Raw genomic sequence first — 23529 nt, forward strand, 5'->3', positions numbered from 1 at the left:
AGTAGGGCCTTACAAATTACTACTCTAAGGCCAATAAGAATAAACTCAAATATTATTTAAAAGTCTCAACTAAGTTCTCTTTTTCTCTACAGTGTACCACTACAGAGAAAACAGAAACACATAGAGGCATGTTTATCTCAGCCTTTAGGCACCCCGTTATGTATTTGCCTGTAATTTGCATCAGATGTTACTATACGCAGAAACTCTTTCATATTTTCCTCTCACACCCCTCTATCTTTGTTTATTTTTAGGATACGGTCTCCTTATATAATCCAGGCCTATCTTGAATTTGCCAATACTGGTATTTTAGACATGCACCACCATACCTGGCCATATCCATTTAATTTCTGAACTCCACCCCGCTCCCCTGTATCCCTTCCATCACATCTTCGCCATCCCCTTTCAGAACACAAGCTTCATTCCCAGCAACATGCTTGCAAGGCACTCTTCCATTAGTAACTTGAATCTCCGTTCTTCCCCTCTATTTTCTCCCTGTTGAGTGGCTGCTTCAATGTTCCAGCTGTCTGGGTTTCAGTAGCAGAGTCAGTACTGGGGACACCTAGCCAGCATCCACAACGTGAGGACCGTGCCAGGCACGTCAGTGTTATCAAGAAGGAAATCTGGAGTTGTGCAGTTCTCGCTGGCATGCTTCACTGGCCTTGGTCCATTGGTGCAGCAGTCTAGAGGCCACAGTGTGTACTGAAAACCAAGGACCTTCCTGTTTGAGTTCTCTGCCTCAGCCCCAGCTCTAAGCTCTCTCACTCAACAAGAACAGGAACTCCCAAGCCTGATTTCTCTTCTGCCAGCTCATTTTACATATACGAGCATTTAATTTGACCTTTTAAACAGATACCTTAATTTTTGCAGAGCGATTAAAAAAACAACTGGTCTTATATTTTTAGGCAGTGTTGGTAAATGCATTATTTTTAACTTTTAACTTGCTGGAACACAGAAGGGGACTTTCTGCATCATTCCCAAATAACATGCGTTCTCTCACTGGACTTGACTGCTACACATTAGATAAAGATAGTCCTCATTTTTATAATAAACTATAAACTAATGAACTATAACTGTGTGCTCACTGGGGAAAATAATTAATAGACATATAGAACATTTTCAAGGAATTTTTTTATTTCAAAAAGTAGAAAAGCATGCAACTTTTCATGAAAGAATAAATCTTAGCTAATATTTGAAATAATTCCCTGTAGCAGATAACAGAAAATGTCTTCTGCTGTTTCGGAGTATGTATGTGTGAAGGTGTGTGTGTGTGTGTGTGTGTGTTTGATTTTTTTAGTAATTATTTTTATTTTCACACTTGAAAATAAATGAAAATTATGTTTCATGATTTAGTTTCAGTCACAGAAAGTTTCAGTCATTTGGGTATGTCAGTCTAAAACTTGACACGTCACAATGAAGGTATAGCTCGGTGAGAGTGCTTGTCTAACATTTAGGAGGCCCTGGGTTCAAGCCCCAGTACCTCCCTCCATTAAAAACAAACAGAATCGCAAATAGAAGGCAGGCATGAAATAACTAACATCTTTATATCATTTCTTAACTTTAAGAAGAAAGAACTAATGTAAAATACACTAACTTTTACACACAGTTTATAGATAAGAGTCTTCAAATTCTCATGTCTTTGGCTTGTGGTGGAAGGTAGTGTTAGTGTTACTTAAGGTGGAGGCTATAGCCGGAGATGGGTCCACAGACTGTTACCATTCCATGGGAAGGTGAGTGTGAAAGCAAGTGTATTTAGAAATATTAACAGTAATTTGATGCTGCCTTGGTATCTGATACTGTGTTTTATAAATGTAGCAGTCAGTATAGTTTAGCTGTTTAACCAAAAAGAAAAGAAAATGTCCATCAAAGGTAACCTGAGAAACACTAGTATAATCTAAAGTCAATAGATAATTATAAAAGTTTCAAGTTTTACCCTTTTTTTTCTACTAAATTGTCTTTGTGGTCTCCAGGGGTCACTGGGGATTGAACCCAGGGCCTCATGCATGCTAGACAAGCTATATATCCATAACCCTCTTTTTAGCTTTTATTTTGAGACAGTCACATTAAGTTGCCCCAGCTGACCTTGAACTCACTCTGTAGCCCAGGCAAGTCTTAAACTTGTGATCCTCCTGCTTCAGCCTCCTGATGGCTCAGATTACAGGTCAGTGCCGAAATGAAAATGCAGACAAGAGCTAGAAAGATTATTCTGGTGGACCACTAATGAAACAGAGGCAAGCAGAGGCTAAGTGCTATGGCTTAGTACAGAATGCTTCCCTAGCATGCTTGACACCCAGGACCAGGAGCCTGGGGGAAGGTCAGAGCCAGACATGGGACAACAGAGACCTAGAAACTTGAAGATGCTATAAGGATGGCTTTGAGATAGGAGGGAGGAACCCCAAACCAAAGACTCCAGATGGTCCTGGAAGCTAGAAGTGGCAAAGGAAAGAATTTTCCACTGGAACTTTTAGACAGAATGCAGGCACTGATGTTCAGCTTTGGCCTAGCTCAACAATGAAAGTCACTGTAGACTTTCCAGAAAAGAAATCTGTATGTTTGTTTGTCTGTTTGTTTGTTTGTTTGTTTGTTTTTTTAAAGCTGCTAGGCCCCTGGTAATTGTTTTTTTGGGTTGTTTTGGTTTTTTTCAAGACAGGGTTTCTTTGTGTAGATCTACCTGCCTCTGTCTCACAGGGGCTGGGATTAAAGCCATGCACCACCACGGCCTGGCTTGTGGTAATTTGTTATACCAGCAATAGAAAACTAATATACACATTTGCAAAAATCTATACGCTGAACAGTATATCTAAATCATTGATAAACCAGCATATGTAATCACAATCCTGATTAAATGACACTTTAGACCAGGCCTATAATCCCGGCCACTCAGGAGGCTGAGCCAAGAGATCAAAACTATAAGGCCAAGCTCTGTTACTAGCGAAACCGTTCCTCAAAAAGTAAAAAGAGTGGGAACTGGGGATGCAGCTCAGTGTTAGAGTGCTTACCTAGCGTGTGCAAAGGGCCAGACTTCAATAACCCTATAATTAGTGAGGAGTTAGCTAGTTAGCTATCACACGCACACACACCATCTTAGCCAATAAGACTACAGAAAATATACTAATGCTTTTGACTCGTTTACTTACTCACGTGTGTAATCATTGAAAAATTTCAAGCATTAAACCAATATTTTATCACCACCATCGATAAACTTTTGGCTTCACTAATGAATATTATTTGACAACATCAAAATTATTAAGACACTGTAGCAGCCTAATCTTGATTAATTTCCCTGATAATTTCTAAAGTTCTAAAGTAATTGTCAAAGTAGCTCCATTTTTTTCTTATTTGTACTTAGAATAAAATTTTCTAGATGAAATTCAGAAATATCCCAAGCCAAAAAAGAAAAAAAAAAAAGGTAAGCTGAATTGTGCAATGCCCGTTTGGGAGGCCTCTAAGAAGTATGCTGTGGTATTGTGAAATGCTTACTAGCAACCCAAGCTTCATCTGTGAAAAGGCTTAGCTGTTTGTGGAGCTCCTCGTCCATCTCTGTCAAAGAGCTTTGGATTTTCATTCCATATCCTTTTCGGTGGTTGACTTTCAGTAGTAAGAACCTCTGAATACAGTACGGTCTCTCACTCATGCCCCTAAAAGAAGGCCACTAGAGTTGCTTGTGCATCAGGTAAATGAAAGCTGTTAGGTTAATCACAGTGACCCCTGGGCCTCATCACACATGTATAGTCCCCTGCATTATTTCTATCCTGGAAACTTCATCTGTAGAGACTTGCCACTAGAAGTTTTCAGTACTACATTTTCCATTGTTTGGGGAACTTACTGCCTTTATGTAATCACTTTAAGCAACAGCAAACCAGGAAATGATCACAAAATTCAGATGAAGCAGCCATTGTCACTGCCTGGGTTAAATGGTTATTTGAAGACATGTAATTGAAAGTCTGCTCCTAAAATACGTCTGATGAGCTTGAGTGAGAAGCATAACTTTTTTCTCCCATTACTTTCAAGTCTTTTCTTATGTGGGATAAACAAATTCAGTTTCTTTTTACTGAAGCAATAATCATGCAGCATTCAATATGCAGAGCTTGGGCTGTAAGCGGTACAGCGCTTGTCTGGCATTCAAGGCCCCAGGTCAGTCCCTAATATGGCACACATAAATAAATAAATAGACAGATAAATAAATAAATAAATTGCAATAACTAGGAAACATTTAATGTTTCTCTACAATGCCCCCCTCTTTTATTAAAATAGTATTATTAACTTCCAGCGCAATAGATTCCATCTAACTAACTAAACACTAACTTCTAACATAAGAAATCTTGGTCAACTCTTTATGTAAACACAAGTTGTTTCAACAAAGGCTGTTAGGAATAACATTTTTCTAGTGTAACTATTCAACAATGCCCTCATTGAGTTATTATTAGTAATATGTATATGGTTTCAAAACTACAAATATAGAAATTTGTATAAATTTCTGAAAAATATGCTAATGTCTAAGTGTGCAGCCACAAACCGTGATTATAAGGATTTTTACTTTACAAAAAGTACTATGGCGTGTTTTGATACATTGAGGTATTCTATGAGGAAACTGACTTGGAGGAGAATGAATATGGCTTCAACCTGATTAATTATGGAGCCTGTAGTCTCAGTCATGGGGTCAGCTATAAAAGTACCAAAAAGAGAATCACTCAGGCAAGTACTGAGGCACACTGACTGAAGAGGGAGAGGAGATTATTAGCCAGGACCCTTCAGGAAAAATAAGGTAGTTTAGGAACAAATAGGAATAATCCTGTAGAGAAGACAAGAGATAGACTAGTCGACCTTGCAGATTCCCTGAGACACAAGTACTAGATCCAAAGCGCACATAGAGGAGTTGCCCTGGGGTGGGAGAGACATAGGTTTGGAACACAGAAAAGGAAGCCAGATGAGGATAGACAGGATGGGTCTGGAAATTTGATACCAGAAAATAGAAGGGCTTGCCATTGGAAGTTCTGAGATTTGCTAAGAAGACTGAGATCATCTACTGAATATGTGGAGAGGGAATAAAAATTTGCTTTCTTTAATGTTTAATAAAAATTAGCTAGCTGGTAGCAGTAATACTTTCTGCTTCCACTAGCTTTTGGCTAGTGCTCAATGTCATCAAGTAGGCAAGTGTGCTGTTTTGATATCATGCACAGCAAAACGGCTTTTCACACACTCTTGGGAACACATCAGGCACTGATTTGCATCAGCTATAATTTACATATTGATCTTTTCATTAAAGAATGACAGAAACTTCAACTGGGATAGGAATTTAGGCCTCACTTTGCATTTTCACTGTAGTATTTCCTTAATTTTATTTTTATGTATTAGTGTATGTGATATGTTGTGAATTCAGGTGTGTGCGTGTGCAAGCCATGAGACACTTGTAGATGTCAGAGACAACTTTTAGGTTCTCTCCTCTTGCCATAAGTTCTGGGATTGAATGCAGGTTGTCAGGGTTGCATCACAAGCACTCTCCTGATGAGACATCTTGCCTGCCTTACTATTTATGTCCATTTTTGTTTATTTTTCTGTGTGTATGTGTGTGTGTGTGTATGCACGCGTGTGCATGCGTGCATGCGCGGTCATGTAAGAAGGAGTAGTGTTTCTGTGCATGTGAGTGTAGGTGCTAGAGGAGAGTCAGATCTCCTAGAGCTGGATTACAGGTGATTGTAAGCTGCCCAGCATGTGTGCTGGGCTTCTCTACAAGAGCAGTATGTTGTCTGGAGACAGTCTTTTAACAGCAAGCCCTGGAATCAGTTAATCTCAAAGTTACGATAGTCGTTAGAGTTAGGTGTGCCTGTAAATGACAAAAAGCCCCAAATACAGTGCCGTAAGCAGGATAATTTTTTTTTAAAGATGGGTGGACCAAAGCAGGATTTCATCAAGTACCTAGGATAGTCTTGAACTTTCAATCCTCCTGCCTCAGCTTTCTGGGGGTGGAATCACAGAAGTGTCCCACCATACCCAGCTTCTTGCTCATGTTTTAGAGTCTTAAGTATGCAGTCAGGACTGGTATGGACATTCCTGTGCAGTCTCCAGCTCTTTGGTTCTTTCATAATGCCAGCTTTCAGTTTCACTGTCCAAGGTGATCCGTATTCCGAGTAGGAAGATGGAAGAATGCCTGGGAAGAGAGACCACAAGCGTGCTCCAAAAATTGGAACCTTGTGGAAGGTTCTCCAACTTCCACAGGACAGTTCTACTTCCATTTCAAAAGTTAAAGCTGGGATATATGGCAATGCTAACTCAAAAGATCCGCAAAGTGCTTTTTTAGGGTGGTCCTACGTCCAGCTAAAAGTTCTATCCCAGTGGAGGGGGAGGAGCAGATACTAGAGGCTGGCTAGCTATCTGCCACAGCCTCAGAGTGGCTTTCTTCTTGCTGAGCAACAGCAGACTCTAAACAGAGCTGATGCCAGCACTCGGCCTCAACATCCGAGAGAACGTGTATAAACAGGAAACCTGATGGACGGACGGCCTCTGCCACCACTGGCCACTGCTAGCCCTTTCTCTCATCCCTCCTGACAGAATGGTTTGTGTTTTCCAGAGTCTATTCCTTTGTTTCTGTGTGTGGATTTGATTAAAAAAAAAAAAAAAAAACTACCTTTCTTCACAAGCCCAACTGTAGTGTTTTCTGAACCTGGAGCAATAACAATCGGTTTAAGCTCCAAATAAAAATAAAGGGAAAATTAATTTATATCTATTTTTCTAGTATGCCAAGAGACTCAGAAATGGATTTGCAGGACTCAAGAAACCAAATACTAACTGTAGGAAAGAAAAAGCAGGATTTGTCTCCCCAGTGGCAGGCCCGAAGGGTAAGGCTTCTGTAATAAAAGACAGGCTAACAAGACTAAAACACACATTTATTTAATGTCAATTTTATGTTACATAAGATGTCTTCAGAAATTTGGAAATCTTTGTGTTTTTCTAGACTGCCATGCAGAAGTGTGACTGGTAAACCAAAGGTTTTAAAATACACTCATAAATTTGGGGCTGGGGACTCAGCAAGATCCATTTGTTCATATTTTTCTCTACATCTTCATACATTCCTTCCAGACACAGAAAAGATATCTCTGGGATGAGCATCTCAAAACCAGCCTTTAAAAAAAATTATTCACTTTATGTGTGTGGGTATTTTGCCTACCTGTATGTCTATGCACCACATGAGTGCATAGTGCCCATGGAGACCAAAAGAGGGCGCTGGATTCCCTGGAACAGTTGTGAACCACCATATGGGTGCTAGGAAGTGAGCCTAGTCCTCTGGGAAAGCAGCCAGTGCTCTTACCACTAAGCCACCTCTCCAGCCCAAGACAGACGTTAGTGTACCGTCAGAGAACTCTTTCATGGCCTGCTTTAGGGGAGCAAGGCAAGGGAGCCAGCCAGACTCACTGCTTTCTCAAATGCCAGAGTGCTGTTGATGCAGCATCCCTGAGCCCTGCCACTGTCACTGCGCTATCTCAGAAGGCTTTAGGTGTGGAACCCACTCTGTTAGCTAAGACAGAATATGTCAACTGAATTCCCAAAGAAAGCATATTCAACTACGGTCTGGAGAGATGGCTCAGCCATTAACTGCATATTCTGCTCTTGCAGAGGACCAGAGTTAGGTTCCCAGCACCCACATCAGGCAGCTCAGAACTGGCTACAACCCCAGATCCAAGAGGATTTGATGCTTCTGGACTCTATGGGCACATGTACATGGTTAAAAATAAAATAAATCTCTCTCTTGTTTAAGTGAATTCATCTGATTTTAACCAAGCTTGAGATGAACTACCACACTCTCTTTTTTATTTTTTAAATTTTTATTTACTTTTTTGAGAATTTCATACAGTATATTTTATCATAATTTTCCTGTTGCGCATCTTCTCCCAGATCTTCCTTCAACTTCATGCTCTTTCTCTCTCTGAAAAACAAAAGAAAAAGGAAACTCAAAAATACAGTTGGAGTTTGCTTTGTGTTAGTCAACTACTCCTGAGCATGGGGCCTGCCCAGGAGCGATGGTTGATAACAGTGTCACTCCACTGAAGAACTCTGGTTTGCCCATCTCCCAGAAGCCATCAATTTTCAAATAGTTTCTTGGACCAGGCTGGGACTTTGCCCCCAGGTCCCCCCACCCACGGTGGTGTTTGGTCTGGCTTTAACTTCTGCATGCTGCCACAGCCTGTGAGTCCATCAGTATGTTGGTCCTGATGTGTCTAGGAAATGCTATTTCCTTCAGTCATCCACCACGTGGGGCTCTTGCAGTCTTTCTGCCCCGATTCCCTGAGCCTTGAGTGTGATAAAGATGTCCATTCAGGGCTGAGCACTCCAAAGTCTCTTTTTAAATTCTGCATGTTGTCCAGCTGTGGGTCTCTAAGCCATCACAATCTTAATAGAATCTCTTTGTATTTGACTTTATTGTACAAAATAATTGGGTGAAATACTATTTGTTTGTTTGTTAGATTTATTTATTTTATTAATGAATATTTTTAAATTAAAAAAATTAACGCCGGGCGGTGGTGGTGCACGCCTTTAATCCCAGCACTTGGGAGGCAGAGGCAGGCGGATCTTTGTGAGTTCGAGGACAGCCTGGTCTACAGAGCGAGATCCAGGAAAGGCGCAAAGCTGCACAGAGAAACCTTGTCTCGAAAAACCTAAAAAAAAAAAAAAAATTAAATTAACCAGACAGTGGTGGTGCACATCTTTAATACCAGCACTAGGGAGGCAGAGGCAGGAGGATCTCTGTGAGTTAAAGGCCAGCCTGGTTGGCAGAGTGAGTTCCAGGAGAGCCAGGGCTACACAGAGAAACCCTGTTTGGGAAAAAGATTATTTAATTTATTATATCAGTGAGCATTCTTCTTGCATGTGTATATGTGCATCATGTATATACCTTGTGCTAGATCCCGTGGAACTGGAATTACAGATGCCTGTGAACCACCAGGTGGTGGGTATTGAACCAGGTCCTTTGTAAATGCAACAAGTGCTCTAAACTACTGAGCCATTGACCCAACCCCCAAGACAATGTTTGTTTAAAAAATGTTTAAATAGAAATTATAAATTTTTGAATATTCATTTATTTATTGGGGGTGTACATGCCATGGCGTGCTTGTGGAGGTCAAAGGACAACTTAAGGGGAGTTGGTTCTTTCTTTCCACCCGGTGGGTTCTGGGAATTGGCTAGCTTAGTGACAAGCATCTTTTCCTATTAAACCACCTGCTGGCCCCAAAGTTTTTATATAAAAAACTAAACCCATGTCTGCTAGTGAAGGATGGATTAGGCTTACAGGAAACTCAAAGAAGAGTCTTGTGATGTAAAGTATTTTCAGAGGACAAAATTGAAGGAGAGAGTTAAAACATTTTATTAGTGCCATATTTTAGACACTGGACCATTTTTCGGTTGCTTTTCATTTTCTTGTTCCCTCCCGACACTCTGGCTCTGACTGTAGTAGAAGCTCTAGGGAGGCTACTGGGCACCTTTGGGATGCAGACTTCGAAGCAGGCTTTTCTCTGGCTCTTCTTGTCCCTCCTGCACTACAAGGCAGAGTGCAACTTCACACAGTCATTTAAGGTTTTCTTGAAAGTGCTTCTAAACTGGCCTAGAGCCTTTTGATTTAAACTGTCATGTATGAAGAATACAGAATATATGTGTCTCTGTTGAAGGTGTTAGTACATTAAAGCCTTCAATATGTCCCTACCATAGTGTGGGACATCCAACCCAGGGCTTCTTACATGCTAGACAAGCACTCTCCACTGAGCTGCACTCCCAGCCCCATGTTGCCATTCCAAAATAATAATTAAACCTGAACCATGGCTGTTGAGATGGCTACTAGCTAGCCTGACAACCTGAGTTCCCTCCCTAGACACTGAAAGGATGATAATCGGCACTGGTGGCGGTGCTGGTTGTGGCGTGGAAAGGTCACAGTCACAACAGAACCCAGTATCAGTACCCAGAGCTTTAGTAGGAGGAAAAGGCGGGAGAGAGGGGACCAGGCCTGGTGAGAGAGAAAGATGGTGGGGTGGGGGAAGAGGGGAGCAGAGCAGAGCAGGGATCAGAGAGAGAGGATGGGGTCTGCATCCGGGTTTTAAGGCGCAGATTGCATGACCACGCCGCGCTGCGTAGTCGCCAGCGCCCCAGATGACATAAGATGCAAGACCCCGAGCTGCACATGTGCAGGAGTGAGGGCAGTGTCTATTTGCAACCCTAAGTATACATGTACACATACGCACACAAAAAGACACAGACATCTTTATTTTTATTCGATTTAAAATGTGAACATAAAACATTCTTACACAAAAAAAATTTGACATAAAGTGAAAAGTGTCTTTTCCTTAATATTACTATGAATTTAGTAAGTCTTTCCAAAATGCCTTCTAAAAATTGTGTACTAATTTGAATTCCAATATTCATAAACATAGTTACAAATAAATATGCTGAATAACTTGTTAGTAATCTGCCCAGAGATTTTGCATATTTGTTGGTTATTATTCTAATTTGGCTTGAAGCCTTCAGAATCTTAATCTTCCAGTTTTATAAGCCTGGAAACAAGAAATAAACTGTAAGTGCTCAGTAGTAACTCTGTGTGTGCTAGAATTGGATTTAAGCCTACTACTGTGTGGGATTGTAATCTAACCACGGACCTATATTTTAAGCCAACTTATACAACTGTTAGTGTATTTGCTGCTGAAGTGGACACTAAGGGTAGTTAGTTTTTTTTTTGTTGTTGTTGTTTTCCGGAGTGAAGCCTACAGAAAAAATGTTAGGAATGATTGGCATATTGTGAAATTGGTGAGCATAAATATCAGCCACTATTCTGGTTACCTAATTGGTTCTCTGACTTGGAACAGAAGTTATATTCATGACCATTGTGGTATCCTTTCTCAAGTGGAACTCATTAGCTAACAGTTATGGAGACTAATAAAAAAAAATCCAGTAACAGAAGGAGTGGCAGTCTGTGTGATTCCTTTAGAGATTCTGAGAGATGCTTCTTCCTCAGTCTCTCCAAAACCCCTGTGGTACACAAGGAGCCATTTTGCCGCAGTTTTGTATGTTATTACTTAAGAGACAAAAATGATCCTCTGCTAGAGAGAATTCTGATTCTGGAAGACTCAGTCATGACCTCAACCATGTCAGTCACTCTGTAGAGATCCAGAGATGAAGCCTATGTAAGGCTTAAAGTCACCCCCTGCTCCCCATAAAAGTACAGAGTGTCTCTCCACATCCCTGAGGCTATCAAATCCTGCCCATCTTTCTCCCGTTAAGAGGCTCCCTCCCTGCTGCTACTACCTCTTATGTTCACACTTGGCCTTTTCAAGGCTGCCTTAGGGTGGGGATTTATAGTCCAGGGGCACCTTTGAGCAAGAAAAATGGATATTCTCCTCTCGAACTAAATTACAACCCTGTTCTTGTAACAGCTGTAGAATGAGGTTGTCAAATTCTCATTACATCTAATTCTCTAGGCCTAAACCTACAAGACCAGAAAAGTATTTATTCAACTGATGTTCATAGTTTTCTGCAAGGTTGTCAGTGGATGAAAGAGAAAATGTTAGGTCAGGGTCTAAAAGGCTTAAAGTAAATCTTGTTATTTGGAGAATATCCAGATAACAGTCTGAAAAATTCTTTGAAAATGAAATTTGAGATGGGATGGGTGGGGTTTCTGTGTCTGTGGATATGTAAAAGGCCAGGCAGGGACTGGGCCTTCCATTTCAGCCCTTGGTTTTGTGCATTTGAATGAGAAAGTAGCTTGACTGGTAGAATTGAGAATAGAGACAGAGTAGACTAAGGTGTAATGAGCAGATGCAAACTTGACCTTGTCTAGAAGGCCCAGAGGAGGGGAAGACTGGAGGCCTGGCACTCATCTCAGCTTCAGTTTTAGCCATGTTCTGTGTGGCATTGACATCTGACAGAGCAGTTACTGAAATTTACAGAGGAACTTGGGTAAGTTATTTATGCTCTATGAGTGACAATCCATTTACTCTCTGAAAGATGAAAGTGCTGTTGGATTTTTAGTTAAGTTTGTATGTCTGGCACATGCTAATAGTTAGAACAAACATCACCAAGTTGCCAGGTTAACATAAGCCATTTTGCTACCAGTTCATCTTATGAAACTTCCAACTGGTCATTTAACAAACATTAAGTAGAGTGATGCAAAGATGTCACAGTATGAGATGAGGCCAGTTACACATTACTATGCAGAGCTGAACAGGGGCCACAAGAGAAATCCAGTTAAAATCCTGTGGAGCTTCAAGTTAAAAACATTTCTTTCAGCTGAGGAGCTTAAGCAGAGTGTTAGTAAGCAAGCGGTCAGAGTGCATGTATGATACAAAGACTAATTCAGTTTCCCCAAAGCACAGAGTGAATGAGGGGCAAAGTGGAACGAAACAAGGCTGACTTGGTGCGGTTCCTAGAGAGAGTAGCAGGCCAGGCTCGGGAATTTGGGATCTTTAAGCAGTGAGATTATACGATTAATAAGATACTATTTTTACTAAGAGACATTTATCCTGAAGCTTTGTGGGGAAAAGACGACAGAGACGAGACACTGAATCTATTAGGAGGTGGCACACAGATACAGCTTGTGTCTGTTGTCTTTCATCACTGTGGAAAAACATCTGACACAGCCAACAGAAGCAGGCAGGCATAGAAAGCTTGCCTAGAAAAGCAGGTGTGGAGCCTTGGTATTGTTGGATGATTTTTGGTCTTTTTTTGGCGGGGGGGGGGGGGGGGGGGGGGGGGGCCTGCCACCAAGCTCCCAAATAAATCACACACGGAGGCTTATTCGTAATTATGAATGCCTGGCCTTAGCTTGGCTTAGTTTCTAGCCAGCTTTCCATAATTTAACTTAACCTTTTGCCTCTGGGCTTTTCCTATTCTCTTACTTCTGTAAATCTTACTCTTACTCCGGGGCTTGCTGTGTAGTTGGGCGGCTGGCCCCTGGAGACCTCCCCCTTCTCTGGCTCCTAGCTCTTCTCTTCCCAGATTTCTCCTTCTATATACACTCTCTGCCTGCCAGCCCCGCCTATCCTTTCTCCTGCCTTGCTATTGGCCCTTCTTTATTAGACCATCAGGTGGTTTACACAGGCACAGTAACACAGCTTCACAGAGTTAAACAAATGCAACATAAGCAAAAGTAACACACCTTAAAATAATATTCTACTACACCCTGGGTTCAATTCCTAATACTGGTTTAATAAAATGCTGATTGACCAGTAGCCAAGCAGGAAGTATAGGCGAGGCGACCAAACTAAGGATGATGGGAAGGAGAAGGGCAGAGTCAGGAGTCGCCAGCCAGATGCAGAGGGAGCAGGAGATGAATGTGCCAGGCTAATAAAAGGTACCGCCACATGGCAAAGCGTAAATATGGAATATGGGTTAACTTAAAATGTAAGAGCTAGTTAGTAATAAGCCTGACTTATTGGCCGAGCATTTATAATTCATACTCAGTCTCTGAGTCGGTTGTTTGGGACCCAGTGGTGAGGACAGGAAACATCTATAGATACACCCTTCAAAGATATGACCCTTGTGACCTACTTCTTCCAACCAAACATAACCTCCCAATAGCATATTCAGTGTAAATTCACTGATGAATCGACCCAGTGATGAACTTAGCACTCCCAGATCCATTCATTCTGAATATGGCATTGAGGTGACCAGCCTTTAACACATGAGCCTTGGTGGGGGATACTTCATATCTAAACAATAATACAAGTTGGAGTGTAGCTAGAGTTTTCCTGTCTAGCCCACAGTCAGGACAAATCTCTCTCACCTGCCAGTCCCACAGCCACTCAGACCCGACCAAGTAAACACAGAGACTTATATTGGTTTCAAACTGTATGGCCGTGGCAGGCTTCTTGCTAACTGTTCTTACAGCTTAAATTAATCCATTTCCATTAATCTATACCTTGCCACATGGCTCGTGGCTTACCGGCATCTTCACATGCTGTTTCTCATCGTGGTGGCTGACAGTGTCTCTCTGACTCAGCCTTCCACTTCCCAGCTTTATTCTCCTCCTTGTCCCGCCTACACTTCCTGCCTAGCCAATGGCCAATCAGTGCTTTATTTATTGACTAATTAGCAACACATTTGCCATACAGAACATCCCACAGCATTGGAGATTGTGGTGTGTCAGTCTGAGATTACAGCAATAAAGTCAGAAGAGAAAAGGTAGGAAGATCTGATAGTTGAGAAGCCTAAATATGTCACGATGAGCAAGTGGGTTGTTAATTACTAATGAACGGGGCAGAAAACAGCACAGGGGTTTCTGCTCCTTCTATCTGTTGTTATCATAACAACATATGTTCTGTCCATTCCTGCCTTTATTTTACTAGAATATAGGACATTTTTAGATTTAGGTCAACTTACATGTTCAATAGATGTTTGATGACCAGTATTTTCTCATTGGGAACTACAAGTTAATTCCATATACCTCCTCTGCTGTGTTCTTCCTGAACTGAGACATTTAAGAAAGGTCCATCTTTAGTGAATTCCCACTCACTACCGTAAATGAAGCTCAGTGGTCGAGTGCTTTGCTTAGCACGTGTAGGACTCTGGGTTCAATCCTCAGCACTAAAATAAGTAAATAAACAAATAGATAAATAAATGTACCAGATGACTATCACTCCCAGAAGATGGTTTCAATCCTGGCTGCTTGTTAGGACCCCCTAGGGGAATATTTGTAAAAATTCAAAAGCTAAACAAATGATTTCTAGTCTCTGGTTTTGTTGGTTTGTTTGCATTAGTTGTTTTGGGGAAGAGGGACTGAAATAGATCTCACACTATAGATCTGGTTGGCCTGGAACACACCATATAATCCAGGCTGACATGAATCTTACAGCAATCCTCCTGCCTCAGCCTTTTGAGTGTTGGGATTATTGTCATGACCACCATGCCTGGCTTTGGAATATTGACTTTGGTGTCAGTATTTGTATTTTAACCTTTCCAATGGCTATACTATGCAACTTCAGCGGAAATGGCTGACCTTGAGACTAGTCTCTAAGTACAAAAGCTTGCTCTCTTTGCTTTCTGTCCATTTACTATGAAACTCACAAGTATACAGTGTGGATGGATCCTTTAGAGTGTTCAGTATTCCTAGATTATCTCTCCCTACTCCACAACCCTCCAACTTGAAAAGTGAAGAATCCTGACTAATATGTCTTCCTTCCAATGAGCTCAAAACCAAACTGAACATAACATACTTGATTACAGATAAATCCAGAAAAAGCATTGGTGACATGAGCTGTGTGTCAATCAGTACAAACTATTAATTCTTTTATCTACACAGAGAGAGAGATACATACACACTAAAAACATAGAAATAAAAAGGTAGAAAGTGACAGAGGAAGACATCAGTCTCTTGACTCCATACAACAAAGCACATGCATGTAGACGTGTGCTCACACACATGAATGTGCATAAACACCTTCACACACATATGACACACAAAAAACTAATCACCCTATATCATCAAAAACAATCATCTATTAATTTTTATATATTGAAAAAGTACTGAAAGTCATTTATTCAAAAGATGATTCTTGAGGTAAAGTTGGTAGTACCTTCCTGCATTCCCTGTATTTTGGGAAGCTGAGGCAGGATTTCTTGAGTCCAAGAATTTGAGTTCAGCTTAGGTAATAACGAAACAGGTGCTTCTTAAAAAGTGTTAAGGGAGGAAAAGTAAGAATCTACATTCACATTTGTTTATATGTGTATCAGATAAACCCAGAAAAAGGAAATTAAGAATTAGATTAAATCTTAAAAGAACATTATATGTGTACTATATATATATACTGTATATATAAAACAGTTATATACAGTATATATACAGTTAAATCTAGAAGAGAATGTTTGATGGTATACAAATTTATTATGGTTATGTAAAATATGCATGTGGGTGAGGCACAGAAGATAATAAATAAATTTGAAGATAGTTATTAGCTTGGTGGAATTCAAGGTGATTTTTTTTTCCTTTCTGAAAACTCATTTTAATCAACTTTGCTAGCTCATGAATTATTTTAACCTATATTGGTCCACATATAGGTTTAACTGCATAAGATCCAACATACTATCAAATAAGATTACAATTTCTCTCTGATATTGCAGTCTAGATACAAACCCCACAGGGGTGATACAGTAGGTTTCTTCTGGTGTACCCCAAGCTCCTATCTTTTTATCCTGCCTCCCTTCTAGTGTTCTCAAATGGCTTTCCTACAATGTCTGTATTCCAGCCAGCCAGAAGAGAAAGAACAAGAGACAAACACATTCTGCTTCTAAAAACTAGTGCCTGACACACAGGCAAAGAGAGAAAGGAAGTAGGAAGGGAGGGAGAGAGGGAGGGAGGGAGGGAGGGAGGGAGGGAGGGAGGGAGGGAGGGAGGAAGGAAGGAAGGAAGGAAGGAAGAAAGGAAGGAAGGACTGAGTTTGAAATAACTCTAGTCTTGAAAGAGTCTGCTAGGGAAACTCCATAATGAAAGGTACTTGCCAGCTTCCTGGTACAAGCCTATGACATTTTCTCTCTGGCCTTATAGATGTCAGGTGGTAGGAGAAGAGTAGAATGGTTTGCGATATATCCATTTGTTATCTATACTCACTTAATTGGAGATGATAGTTTCAATATGTAGGCAGATGCCGCTCACTCAGCTCCATTACTTTCAATTCCTGACCAACTCATGTTTCTGTGATCTTCAGAGTTCAAGACTGTAGCTAATGTTACTAACAGAAATCATCTTAACCAGGACTATAATAATGGATTTTCAACATTTGTAAAGTGAATTAGTATTCCCCTTGCTTATTTGGCTGAGGCATTTACAATAACCACTGAATTCAGGGATTCATCTCAGTATGAATCTGTCAGTAAGGAAAATAAAAGCATTGCCACTCAAAAGGGGCATCTTGTTTGAAATTCAATTTGCTCACTTTTCAACCAAATTTAGCATTGGGAGAATACTCTGTAATGACTCTTGATGCATGCCTTATTGGTAAGCGAATACATAGCTTTTAAATATTTATTGGAGGTCATTTAAGCGGGTGCAAAGATAAATCAATACAAATGTGAAGATCTATTCTTCCTGCTAAATTATTAGTAATCATCACTCTATATGCTCCGGTGCTGTTAAGGTGTGAAGGGATGCAGAGGGATTGGAGAGAGTGCCTAGAATGTTAATATGCCTAATGTATCCTTATGCCAAAAGCACATGACATAATTCATTACATATTATGTGACTTCCTGGCATTGCTCATAGGAAGCCATTTGAAAGTCATATTACTCATGATGTGAATGACTCAAAATTTTAGCTTTCTTAGGGTCATTTATTTAAGAAATATTTTAATATTTAAGAAATTTCTTGGAAGAAAAATTTTAATAATCTTGAGAACTAAGATAGCCACCAATTACAAAAAACAACCAATCTTTTATTTTCCTTGTAACTCTGACCTTCTTGGGTTCTGTATTCGTCAAAGGCACAGTCACCAGCCACCCAACCAAATATCCCCACCCCTACTCCATCCCTTGGTGACATCACATTTCCAGTGTCCCAGGAGCAGCTCACAGGAATTCTGCTCCGCTCCTCTCAATCCAGCAGCTGGTGAAGACTCGCAAATTCTCTGCTGACAGCATACAATTTGAATTCCTGTGGCATGTGAGGTATTTTCTAATTTGGATTCATCCTTCCAGCAAACATGTCTGATTGCTAAAGAAGTGAAAATATCCACGACACTTTCCTGTGCATTGTTTCCGTCTCGACGCTGAGATGCCAGCCTTGACACTGAGATGCCCGCCTTGACACTGAGATGCCAGCCTCGACACTGAGATGCCAGCCTGTCCTGTTCCAATGACATGAAAATCCAGTCTGGTGCTCAGCGAAGTTGCTGCTTCCAGAGTTAACCTCAGGTAATCCCATCTAGAGAGATTCTTCCCACTACCCCTTCTAGTAATAATGAATTTATTAGAATATATTATGTAGATTCTAAAGCTGTGTGCATCCCTGTAATCCCAGAAACCCAGGAGGCTGAGTCAGGAAGAGCTCAAGATTGATGCTATCCTGGTCGACATAGTGAAATATAGTCTCAAAAGAAATGATGGGCTGGGGAGATGGCTCAGCAGTGAAGAGTACTGACTGCTCATGTGGAGGATCCAGGTTCAGTTCCCAGCACCATGGTGACTCAAACCATATATACCATATAGAGGATCTGACTCCCTCTTCTGGCCTCCCCAGGCACTGCATGCATACAGTGCACTTGCATACATGCCAGCAAAACACACACACACACACACACACACACACACACACACACACACACACACACACACACACACACAAATTGATGTCATTTGTTTGTTTGTTTGTTTTGACACAGGATTTCTCTGTGTAGCCCTGGCTGTCCTGAAACTTGCTCTGTAGACCAGTCTGGCTTCCAACTCACAGGGATCCACCTGCTTCTGTCTCCCAAATGCTGGCGTTCAAAGCATGCACAGTCACCAACCAGCTTCGATAAGTCTCTTTTTTTTTTACTTAAGAAATGAAGCCGGGCGGTGGTGGCGCACGCCTTTAATCCCAGCACTCGGGAGGCAGAGCCAGGCGGATCTCTGTGAGTTCGAGGCCAGCCTGGTCTCCAAAGCGAGTTCCAGGAAAGGCGCAAAGCTACACAGAGAAACCCTGTCTCGAAAAACCAAAAAAAAAAAAAAAAAAAGAAAGAAATGAAATAAGCCGGGCGGTGGTGGCGCACGCCTTTAATCCCAGCACTCGGGAGGCAGAGCCAGGCGGATCTCTGTGAGTTCGAGGCCAGTCTGGGCTACCAAGTGAGTTCCAGGAAAGGTGCAAAACTACACAGAGAAACCCTGTCTAGAAACCCCCCCCCAAAAAAAAAAGAAAGAAAGAAATGAAATAAGAAAAAAAGGAAATGAAGGAGGAAAGAGAAAATGAAAAAAAAGAGCTTTTATTGTGAGTGAGACACTTTGCTGAGCAAGCATTAATTCAATTGTCATTATAATTACTCCATCTTAGTATAAAGCCCTCTACAAACTAAGTCATGGGTTTATAAGTATGCAGCTAAGAAGTGGGGAATCAAAGTTCAGGTCTTCTGGCAGTAGAGATTATAGTCTTTGAAAACATTCTGCCCGACCCTAGTAGTGTCCAAATCTGCCTCCATCTACTCTGAGACATAGGGGTATGCTTTTGAAGGGCTGTCACCCACACTCTCTCGTGCTGTGTTTTGTATGTAATAGCTGCTTGTTCAGATTCTCTAACAAATAAATAGAAGAGGATGTGGAGGCCTGCTAACCCTAATTATAGTTTCCATTCTCAACAGCCACTTTCCCAACTCGTGGGTACAGACTTCAGACGACGTGTAACCCACCGAGAACAAACTGTGGCCATCACGGCGCTCAGAGGCCCTCGTGGCTCCTCAGTCCCGAAGAGTGATGCTGGGGAAATACCACATGACCAGCAGGCTAGCAGAGGCTTAACACTTGAAACTCAGCTAGAAATATGACAGCACTTTAAGCTCTGCTTCTCACAACTGGTGACAGCTTTGTCTTAACTGCAAGCATCCCAGCCCTCCAAGAATTACTACCATAATATTTATTGAGCAATAACAATTGCTAACTGCACTTCAGAGTGTTGAATCATCATCTTTACCCGGGAGAATTGTAATTTAAATTCTCTAGGTCTACAGAAACGTAAGGAGAAAAGGCAATGTTCTTGCTCTGCCCTTCTCGTTCTCCTCCTCCACATGTATTTCATGAACAATGCAATATGCCTCTGGAGAGTCAAAGCACCCCTCGACACTGAATTAGGCACTCAGCAAAGATGTATGAACTTCATCCGTGCTGAGATGATGGTGTTTGAGATGTGACTTCCCATATATGCTCCAATTGAGTTAGTACAGCTTCTCAAGGTGATTGACACTCAAACACTGTGATGTATGATCAAAGATGTAGCCAGGGCTGGTACTAGAAAAAAAAATTGTGTAAGAACTGCAAATATAAATTGCAGTTTCCTAATAGTACCACCTCCCACTCTGTGTATGTGATGCCTTATTCCACAGGGCTCCCTCCCACTCTTTTTCAGTCAATCTCTACTAAACAGTCTGCTGGCAATGAACTAATTAATGCATTATGTCTTAAAGTTCATTTTTATTTTAACTATAATACACGTATGTAGTTTAAGAAATAAAATATGGCAAAAATCAGCCCCCAAGCCCACAGTTCCCCCAGCATCTATCCCTGACTCATGAAGGATAATTATCCAGGGAGATTCTTGCCTCTCTCACATCAGGCTCTTTATCTTTATTAGTCTATCTGTTATGACTTCCTCTTTCTTATTTTACTGGGTTTTTTTCTGATGATATGTTGGGGTGGAATCCAAGACTGTACACATGCTAAGAAAGCCTTTACCTCTGCATCACATCCCAGCCCCTACTTGCTTTAAAAAAAAATATTACATTTATTTATTATGTGTGCATTTTGTGTGTGTGTGTGTGTGTGTGTGTGTGTGTGTGTGTGTGTGTGTGTGTGTGTGTACATGCACACATGCATCGAAGGACATTTTGTGGAAGTTAGTTCTCTCCCTCCGCCATGTGGGTCCCAGGAATTGAACTCAGATCCTCAGAATGGGTAGCAAAGCCCTTTACCTGATGAGTCATTTCACCTGCCCACATCTTCATTTTAATAGACCATAGCTCTCCCATATGATTGAGGGGAGCAATAACATCCAAAATCACCTATACTCAAGATAGAGAATTTTAATCTGGTGTTTTCTCTCTGAATTTTTGTCGCATTTCTCCATTGTTTCATAATTTTTAGTACTTAGCAGACAGGAAAGCTGAGGGCCAATGTAGTCAATGGCAGGGTCAGACCTCAAGCTCAGAATGTTATTCTCCTACCATAGCCAGCCTGTAGTCAGAAGTTCTTCTGTGTCCCACCTCGTCCCATAGCTGCTCAGACCCAAGTAAACACACAGAGGCTTATATTACTTACAAACTGTATGGCCTATGGCAGGCCTCTTGCTAGCTCGCTCTTATATCTTAAATTAACCCATTTCTATTAATTTATATTTTGCCTTGTGTTCTGAGGCTTACCAATCTGCTGGCATGCTGTTCCTTGCACAGCAGGCTGGCATCTCTCCAGACTCTGCCTTTCTCTTTCCTGTCTCTCTCCTTGGACTTCCTGCCTGCCTCTAAGCTGCCTTGCCATAGGCCAAAGCAGCTTATTTATTAACCAATGGGAGCAACATATATTCACAGAAAGACATCCCCCAGCACCAGGCTCTCTGTAATAAAGTAGGGAAGGCTAAAATGAGACTCATGCTAGCAGGGTTCCCACTCTGATAAGGGGTCATTTGTAATCTAAAGCTTGTGTTGAAGAATTGTATTGGAAACCAAAGCACAGGACAGGACCTCACAGCCAGGGGCATAACTGCTGTTTTTTGTTTTGTTGTGTTTTGCTTGCTTGTTTGTTTGTTTTTCAAGACAGGGTTTCTCTATGTAACTGCCCTGGCTGTCCTGGAATTCCCTCTGTAGACCAGGCTGGCCTCTTTGAACTCAGAAATGTTCACTTGCCTCTGCCTCCAAAGTGCTGGAATTAAAGGTGTGTTCCACCACTGCCTGGCCTATAACTGCTCCTTTATACACTTTATTCAGTGTATCAAGTTGAAAACATGCTCTACGGTTTTTGAGATTACAGAAATTGGGTGTTGGGACACAATTCTCCGTGGGTCACTCATTACTGCACATCTTGCCAGGAGGAGCACTGACCATCTTTGTTCCAGACTGTCTTTTGAAGGATGCATGTGTCACAAACAACCATGGGAGATACAGGTAGTATCTGGCTCTAGATCAAAGGGAAGGCTAGCATTAGCCCAGGAACATAGAGACGTTGTCTCCTGGAGCAGACATGTGCTCTAGACCTTTCAATTGATTTGGCTCAACAAACTCAGGGTTCCTGTAATACTCTCCACCACAGGTACAAGTATTGTCTGGTACATTTTTGTCTGGGTTGGTCTTCAATTTGGTTCTATCAATCAGTGTGTCTGTGTCTGGTTTTGTGCCAATATCATGCTGTTTTTATTACTATAGCTTTGTAGTATATCTAGAAATCGAGGATGGTCACACCTCCAGCAATTCTTTTATTATTCAGGATTCTTTTAGCTATCCCGGGTTTTTGTGTTCCCATCTGAAGCTGAAAATTGTTCTTTCAATGTCTGTGAAGAATTGTAGTGGAATTTTGATGGGGATTGCATCGCAAGCACCTTTTAAAACTCACAGAATAACTTAGCTTTCAAAAAGGATGGGGCAATTTGAAAAAGTTTGTGTTGGGCTGTTGCCTTCCAAAATCACCCTGCCTTAGCAATCGCCTAAGGAAGCCACAGGAAGGTTCTGGAGTGGACCCAAACAGAACTATAACAAATTCATGATGGGGAGGTAATAAAGGTGACAGAACCCAAGCCGTGAATTCAGACAACTGTTGTTAAGTTCTGGCTCCTTTCTGACCATTCACAAAGCACAAGGCAGATGTCTTCTCATCTCTCAGCTCAACCTCCATGTCTGAAACCGCCTGTGGTAAAACCCAACAATACTGTTTTGAAGACTACACCCTAATGTTTTGTGCAACATGCTGCATAAATAAAGGATTCATAATAAGTATTTGTTGTCTAAATTGCAGAGGGTCTGGACCAGTATCTGGCCGTATTAGCTACCTGTTTTGTTACTGTGACAAAACATTCTGACAAAAGCCACTTAAAGAAGGAAGGGCTCATTTGGGCTCCCAGTTGCAGAGGACAGCCCACCATGGCCTGGAAGTCATGGCCACAGGAGCTTCGGGCTGCTGACCATATTGTCTCAGATGAATGCAGTGTTCAGCTCCCTTCTCCTTCCATCCTTGGATCATGGGATGGTGCTTATCACAATTAAGGTGGGTGTTCCCTTAATTGTGGTTAAATATCACAATTAATAAATTAATAAACTAATCCCCCACAGGCATGCCCAGAGCCTTGACTCCTAGGTGATTCTATGTCCTGTCAGGAAGACAATAAAAATTAATTATCACATAGACTTTCCACATTAAAATGATACAGATGCTGCAGACCCATTAAAACTTTGGGATCTGCTGGCAAGGTGGTGCATACCTTTAATCCCAGGACTCATGAGGCAGAAGCAGGCAGATCTCTGTGACTTCAAGGTTAGCCTGGTCTACATAGTGAGTTCCAGGACAGCCAGAGCTACATAATAGAGCTTGTCTCAAAAAAACCAAACAAAACAACAATAACAAAAAGCCTTGGTATCTGAGCTAGAGGGACAATTCATCACTTAGGAATGGCTGCTCTTCTAGAGGACCTGGTTCAATTTCCAGCACCCATATGGTGGCTCACAACTGTCTGTAACTCTAGTTCCAGGGACTCTGACATCCTCTTCTGGCCTCTAAGGGCACCAGACATACCTGTGGTGCACAGACATGCATGCAGGCAAATTACCCATACACATAAAATAATAATAAAAAAGTTAAAAGCCTTGAGATTTCTGTCCGCATAAAAGAAGAGACTCATTGTCCTAA

The 23529-nt window shown here is 41.3% G+C and overlaps 1 long non-coding RNA gene across 1 annotated transcript in view; it reads left to right on the plus strand.

Annotated features, from left to right (window-relative positions):
• LOC128099941 (uncharacterized) overlaps nt 1-22994 on the plus strand; it is a 29149-nt gene extending 6155 nt beyond the window's left edge. The window contains exons 2-4 of the long non-coding RNA XR_008214610.1: nt 6731-6833; nt 17656-17871; nt 19290-22994. This is a non-coding gene — a long non-coding RNA (uncharacterized LOC128099941). The remainder of the gene's footprint in view (nt 1-6730; nt 6834-17655; nt 17872-19289) is intronic.
• The last annotated feature ends 535 nt before the right edge of the window (nt 22995-23529 follow it).

This window comes from Peromyscus californicus, unplaced genomic scaffold (assembly GCF_007827085.1).
Source record: "Peromyscus californicus insignis strain IS unplaced genomic scaffold, ASM782708v3 Scaffold_6__1_contigs__length_162567912, whole genome shotgun sequence".
Classification (NCBI taxonomy): Eukaryota; Metazoa; Chordata; class Mammalia; order Rodentia; family Cricetidae; genus Peromyscus; species Peromyscus californicus.